Source organism: Quercus suber, unplaced genomic scaffold (assembly GCF_002906115.3).
Source record: "Quercus suber isolate HL8 unplaced genomic scaffold, Cork oak 2.0 scaffold_34, whole genome shotgun sequence".
Classification (NCBI taxonomy): Eukaryota; Viridiplantae; Streptophyta; class Magnoliopsida; order Fagales; family Fagaceae; genus Quercus; species Quercus suber.
The window spans coordinates 249,078-255,887 of NW_027069499.1; the positions used below are offsets into that span (position 1 = coordinate 249,078).

Sequence of the window (6,810 nt, forward strand, 5' to 3'; positions counted from 1 at the left end):
CAATTGCTTCAATCTGTGTTGCATGAAATTCAGGTATATTGGACCAGTATTTTTATTCTCCCTGCTAAAATTGTGAAAATCATTGCTCTAGGGCTTCTTGTGGAAGGGCACCAATAAGTGATGACTCATCTTTAGGGGCAAACGAGGCTTGGGATTTGGTGTGTGCCCCAAAAAGAGAGGGAAGATTAGCTTTAAAGAAAGTAGTTTAATGGAATAAGGAAAAAAATTCTAAAGCACATTTGAAATATTTTTGTTAAAGCAGGTTCCATATGAATTCAATGGGTTTTGAGTATCTGTTAAGGAATAGAAGATTTTGGGTTGTCATATTCCTTGTGATGCATCATGGGTGCTAGCTAAATCTGATGTTCTGGTTGAAATTGAAGTTAAAGTGCTCAAAGTGAGCTAGGGAAGAGGGATTCTGTTGCATGGCCTGTCTCCAAATCCAGTGTCGTCAATTGTGCAAATACGTGGGAAGCTATCAGGTCTAAACTTCCAGCTGTGGATTGGTGGAGTATGGTCTAGCACTCTTTTAGTATTCCAAGACACATTTATAAGATAGCTGACCTTAGAAATAGGCTTAGCACTTGCGATAGATTCTTGAGTTTGCGCTATCAAGGCAATTCTCTCTGTGCTTTCTGTGGGGGTTACATTTAGAGCAGGGATCACTTATTTATTGAGTGCAAGTTTATCATAAGAATATGGCATCATATTGAAGGCAATCCGGGTACAATATTTTTCAACAAGCTGTCAGTACTTCAAAGGAAAAAGGGTCTCAAATCAGTAACCCATATTTCTTCCTTACATTCCCTTGAAAATTCGCCTTCCTGGAAGATGAACTTACAAGTAATCTTCCTGTATTTCCTCATATGCAAGTATTTTGCTATTGTGCGTTCACTGAATGATGACGGTAATGCTCTTTTGTCATTCAAAAACTCCATAGAAAACTACATAGATGACCCCCTGAATAACTGGAATTCTACAGACATAAGCCCATGTTCATGGCATGGAGTTACATGCAGGGGAGACCGAGTTGTCTCTCTTTCTATTCCAAATAGAAAACTTGTGGGGTCTCTTCCCGCTGCTCTTGGAAACCTCACAGAGCTTCGCCATGTTAATCTTCGCAAAAATTTGAGGTTTAAAATGTAAGGTCCGTTCGTTATATAAGTTTAAGCATTTGTTTTCAGTTTTAACACTAGTCACTAATTCATGTTATGCACGAAAATTTGCCTATTTGTGAGGTATAATAAAATAATTTTATAAAATTCTAAATTGATTAAGAAACTACCTCATTACATGATTTGTTATTGTATGACTTTAATTTATGTTACAATTTAATGAAGAAGCTATGGCATACAAAAAATTTGTCAGACAATTTTAGATATTGCAAAAAATAACTCAAAAATTTAGATATTAAAATTTCTGAAAAATCAAAAAATATTAAAGAATCAAATGATTCACTACTTAGAAATCAAATGATCCTCCGCTGAATCCCCGACAGCGTTGTCATGCTCAGTAGCGCAGACTCCACCGGCTTCTCCGCCGCCAACTGCGTCGCCGACGACGTCGGATCCACCGGGTACTCCGCCACCCTGTGCCGCTTGAAAAGATATAACCCTTTGAGATTCAAGCTTGTGATACGAAAATTAATACCTTGCTTTCAAAATCCAGGGTGACTTCAGCCAACCAACTCAAACTTCCTTTGCAACCAGCACTTTTGGTAAGCATTCAAATTTCTTTCTTCGAGATTTCTACGAATGGTTTCCTACCGCTTATTTATTTATTCTTTGTAGTATTCGCTAAAAATCCTTTAATTTTCAAATAGAAGCATATATAAGTGCAATTCTGATGTTAAATTTTAAAAAATTGAAGCAGTTGTTCTAATAAGAGCTATGTGGGCTTGCAAGTCACGGAATGAATAAAATCCATACTGAACAGATCCTGAACAAAATAGGGGCTAGCTCATTTGTTTAAAAATAGAAAAACATTTCTGAACAAATCCTTTGTTTTTTAAAAGAATTTCTTCTTCAAGTTTACAAACCAATCTTGGCAAATTTTGGTTCTTGATAATGCTGAGTTATATTCCATCCGATACTTACAACACTGTTTAAAAAATTGTTGATTTTCATTGCATTTGAATGTAAATATCCATCATCCAAAGTGAATTCATCAATGCATTTCAGAAAATGAAATGGTGCATTTCTTTTTCTTATTTTACTAAAGTGAGGGTAGGGGTTGAAATATTGTATGATTTCTTATTTTCGACTTTAGGAATGAATTGTTTTATATTTCATATGCTTAGTTTATATTTCTTATATGCATTTTTTTTTTGTCCATGATTAAACCAAATTTGTATTCAATTAAAAAAAAAAAAAATTAATTTGTATCTGGAAGAGTTTGTTTCAGATCCAAGGGGGACAACAAAGTCCATCAAAACTCTTTTTTAGATTTTGTTGCTATATATTTGCCATCAAAACATTTGATTTAATCCACACAAAAAGAAAAAAAAAAAAGAAAAAAAAAAAAAGAAAAGAAAAAAAGACATTTGATAACTAGAAGATGACATTTGAAGCCTTTGAGATTTCAATAGTACCTCTACAGGGTTGGTGGTGTCTACCTGAACCATGTAATCAAAGGGGTCAGCATTCTTGATGGTTCTGCCTTTTCTGGTTTTGACAAACCATAATGAAAATTATTTGGACATTGTCAAGCCAAGCAATAGGAGCAGCAGCATCAACATCAACATCAAACGGCGCCGTTTACGACTTTGCTTACGATGCCAAGGACGTCGCACTTGGATTTGAAGGAAACCGATCATCGCATTGTGAATCGGGATATGTTGTGGGACTTTGATCACATTGCTCAGAGTACTCAGGTAATGTTTCGAATCTTTTTATATAAAAAAAGAAAAAATAATAATTTGATATTATTTGATTGGTTATTGTGTTGCTAAATCATAAGGAATATGCTAGACAGGCCTTGTTATTTTGGTTTGACTTTAGAAGACTTTGGGGCCTATTTAGTGAGCTAAAAAAAGCATTGTTTTTTTTTTGTTTTCATTTTCAGTTTTTAGTAGGTTTTACCACTAAAAAATTGGTTTGGTTTTAGTAATTATATTCAGTTTTCATTTTTAGTACTCTTAAAGTTGGAAAATTTTGTATATTTCATATGCCTAGTTATAAATCCAATTTTGATCACCAGATGCAACAATCTCACTATGATGGGCTTGCAAAGACTTTATTTGACATTTTGAAATTGCAGTGGACGTAAAGATGTGACGACATCTCCGAGCACAATGCTATTTTTGGTTTTTCACTTCCACTTTAGATGACTCAAAAGGCTCAGCACTCTTGATGTTGTTATTGTCCTCACTAGTAGAAGTTCACAATTCCCTTTTGTACATCAAGAATTTTATATTGTCCTATGTGGTGACAATGGTGCCTGAAATAGAGAAAGATCAAAGTCAGTCTACTAGCACAAAATTGCTTAAGCCTTGTTCCTTGAATGATCAAAGTTAGTCTTGAGGCTCTCCCAACAAGAAGGTGCTGTGTGGTTGCCAGCTTTATTCAATTAATTCATGTTTTTTGGTCTAAGATTCTGACTTCCATCCGGTGATTATTTTAAAAAATATTTGCAAACACTTTCACAGGTTTCAAACACAAAATGTGGAACATATTTGCGGCTTCTAACAACAGTATACCAGGCAATTACTTCACAAGATCCAATTTACTGGCCTGGTTTGATATGGCTTCTTCCAAAAATATCCCTTAATTTTATTTTTTTCTCTTGTGGTACTCTCCAATGCTATAATGTATTCAGCTTGTAAGCGTTATGGATTCTATATTGTGCTTGTCCATGATGATTGGCAGTTGTCTTGTTAGTTAGCTTCATGGGCTTCTTTTAGTTTTTGATAAAGCATAGGAGTGCCAAATGTTTCTTTTGGAATTAATACTTAAGCGGTTTGAAGGCACAGCTATAGAGAAGAGCCAATTTGCTTTGAGCTCATAATGAGATCAAAGTACTTTATTTTACACAAATAGATAGGACAATGCTGTATGAGTAATCCAGCTCATGTTGCAAGTTAGAGGTCTCTCTTCTTTAGTATAAGAATGTTAGGCAGTCTTTTTGAAGAATTTCAAATCTCGTTATAAGAATTCCAAACTATTTTTTCCCCGTCTTTGGATTTAGCCAAAGCTACTCATCTTTTTTATTTGAAACTTTTTTTTTTGCCAATGCGTGATCGTGTCCGTCATTAAACAACACTTGTCACAATGGGAAAAGAGAAAAGGTTAACCTTTTATTGGGCATTCAAGCAGTTTCCATAATGGACCATGAGTTCACCAAGCAGTTTCCATAATTGATCCAACTAGAAGCTCACCAAAAGCCCATAGTCTATCACCCATTCTTACACTCAGCACAAGTTCTGGAACAATTCAGCCTATCACTATTTAATGATGATGTATTAATTTTTTTGGGGTGTGAAAAGGTATTAATTCTTGGAGGCTAAAATATAAAAGCTATAACAATTCAAAAAAACTAATATACAAATGGGCTCATAGTCACGACCCAATAAAGAAAAACAAGAATGGAAAAGAAGTTCGTTCTATTCTGAAAAAATTATTACAATTGCTTTAGCTTCAATGGCAACAAATTGCCTTTGTAATGCTTACCTTGAAGAGGTTTAAGGATTTTTACAAAGCTAAGCATTCATTGCACCAAATAGAATTGGACGTGGAGTTGTACAAAACAAAGAGGGTACCACATGATTTATCACCGACACTGAGATGTTATTGTGTGTTATCTAATAGAATTGTCCTGTTCAGTTGGAGACTTCTAACTTCTACACTATCCTACACTTATTTTATTTTAAAAAGTTTACATTATTTAAATCAAATGAATATGTAATATCCAAATAAAAGATACTTAAATCATTGAGATTAATTCCCGGTCATATATAATCATAGATTTGGGATTTGTAGAAAGAAAATGTTGTGTTGATCTGGGCAAAACACGTGGGCTTTATACTACGTAAACGCTGAAAAATAAAGCTCAAAGTTTTTCTTAGAATTTTCTTTAGTATGGGTCTAATCTCTTTAGAAAGACTGATGGGTTTTATTGCAACCCAAAGGTACCTTGATCCAAAAGAGTGAATGATGGTAGTGAGATTGGCTACATACCTTGATAGCTAGAAGGCTAGAACCACAAGCTTTTACCTTTTGGATAGGTTAGAGTTAGACATAAACAAGTGTTGGTTCCACAACTTTGACCCAAACCAATTCATTGAAAAACTAACAATCACACAGCCTGATTCGTATTAAAACCACACAACCCAGTTGATAACCTTTCTTTCCCGATCCGATTTGACCCATATGAGGAAAAGGAAGAGAAGTGATGAGAAGTGTTTCAACTTTCGAAGCTCATAAGCCATCCCAAGTATTTCTGAACTTTCCAAAAGTTTCAGGCCCATAGTATGAACAGTCCAGAACACATAAGCCAGTCACTACGACGGGCTTGAAAAAACTCTTGTCAAATTCTGGAATTGGTAGTGGACCTGTTAAACTTTTACTCTTGCCTGATCCTTATTCTAAAAAATAATAATAATAACACAGCTTGTATATGGAGAGGGACTTGCTTAGGCTATCTCTGTTTCAGAGTTGGAAATGGATGATGAATGGGCAGATGTATAGTCCTCTCCGGAAGACATGTTGCTGCTTCTGGTTCTTTCTTCTCTTCTAAACTTCAGGGAGCTCAATAGGTCCAGCACATGACTGTTCTTGGTGTCGTCAAGTTCACCCGGTGCGGCTGTCAAACTCCCATTCAAACTAACAATAATTTCAAATTGTCCTATGGCGAGACAATGGTGAGAGGCGCTTTTTCCATGACAGATCCAGGCCAGTCTTGAGGAACCTCTCATCTGTCTCATGAGTCATGTCATTACCAGAAATTACTAATATGCTTTTTAAATCCAGAGATGCTCTGTAGTTTTTAGTTTTGCTATTAACAAATATGCCTGTAAATTTCTTCTGGTTAGTTCAAATTGTCATCCTCTAATTTTCTTATAGAAGCATGCAAAGTGCACATTTTGTTGTCAAATTCTCCAGGCCAAAGATGCAGTTCTAAAGAAAACCATGTGGGCTTGAAGTCATGGTACGCATAAAATCCATTTTGAATGGGTCATGCAACTAAATGGGGGTTTAGTTGTTCTGCTACAAGCCTACAAACTATTGCTCTGAGTCGTCATTATTTTAAATATAGGGAAGCATTTCTGATCACATTTTTTTATTCCAGAAAACTTCTTTGGATTCACTACCCACTTCTAGCATGTATTGGTGCTTTATAGTGCCAAGTTATATCCCACTGAATCTAGATTTTTCTTGTTGATTTTCATAATATTTGAAAGTAAAATCCATCATTCAAAGTGAATTTAAACCAAGCAGAAGATTAAGTATTTCAGAAAACGAAAGTATGGAGCATTATAGTTTTTCTATCTTATTTAGGCGGGGGTGGGGGATGCGAGTTGTGAGTTAAGAAGGGTGGGGTTTAGATCAATACCTCAATGTCTTAGACTTTTAATGCTTTGGTCCTACTTTTGCATGTATTTCCATATTCAGATTGCATTCTGTTTCGTCTAAATGCTATGGCTATATTGAACCTCAAGGCTCAATGTCAATCTCAAGGGCAAGGCTCTCTCATGTTCGTACCTGAAGTTACTAATATGCTTTCTCTATCCAGAAGGTGCATTGTGGTTGTCACTTTGTTCAATTCATTTATGTTTCTTGGTCTAAGATTTGGAAATGATATATATTTTTTCCA

The 6,810-nt window shown here is 35.3% G+C and overlaps 1 long non-coding RNA gene across 3 annotated transcripts; it reads left to right on the forward strand.

The window, feature by feature from the left end:
* Positions 1 to 1,260: 1,260 nt before the first annotated feature.
* On the forward strand, positions 1,261 to 3,836 carry LOC136066413 (uncharacterized). Of its 3 annotated transcripts, none has more exons than XR_010627912.1 (3): positions 1,261 to 1,717; positions 2,599 to 2,872; positions 3,259 to 3,836. It is a non-coding gene; the product is annotated as an uncharacterized LOC136066413 (long non-coding RNA). The 3 variants fall into 3 exon arrangements; XR_010627911.1 differs by lacking the exon at positions 1,261 to 1,717 and having other exon boundaries at positions 2,561 to 2,872; positions 3,259 to 3,539; positions 3,647 to 3,836; XR_010627910.1 differs by lacking the exon at positions 1,261 to 1,717 and having other exon boundaries at positions 2,561 to 2,872.
* Positions 3,837 to 6,810: the final 2,974 nt, after the last annotated feature.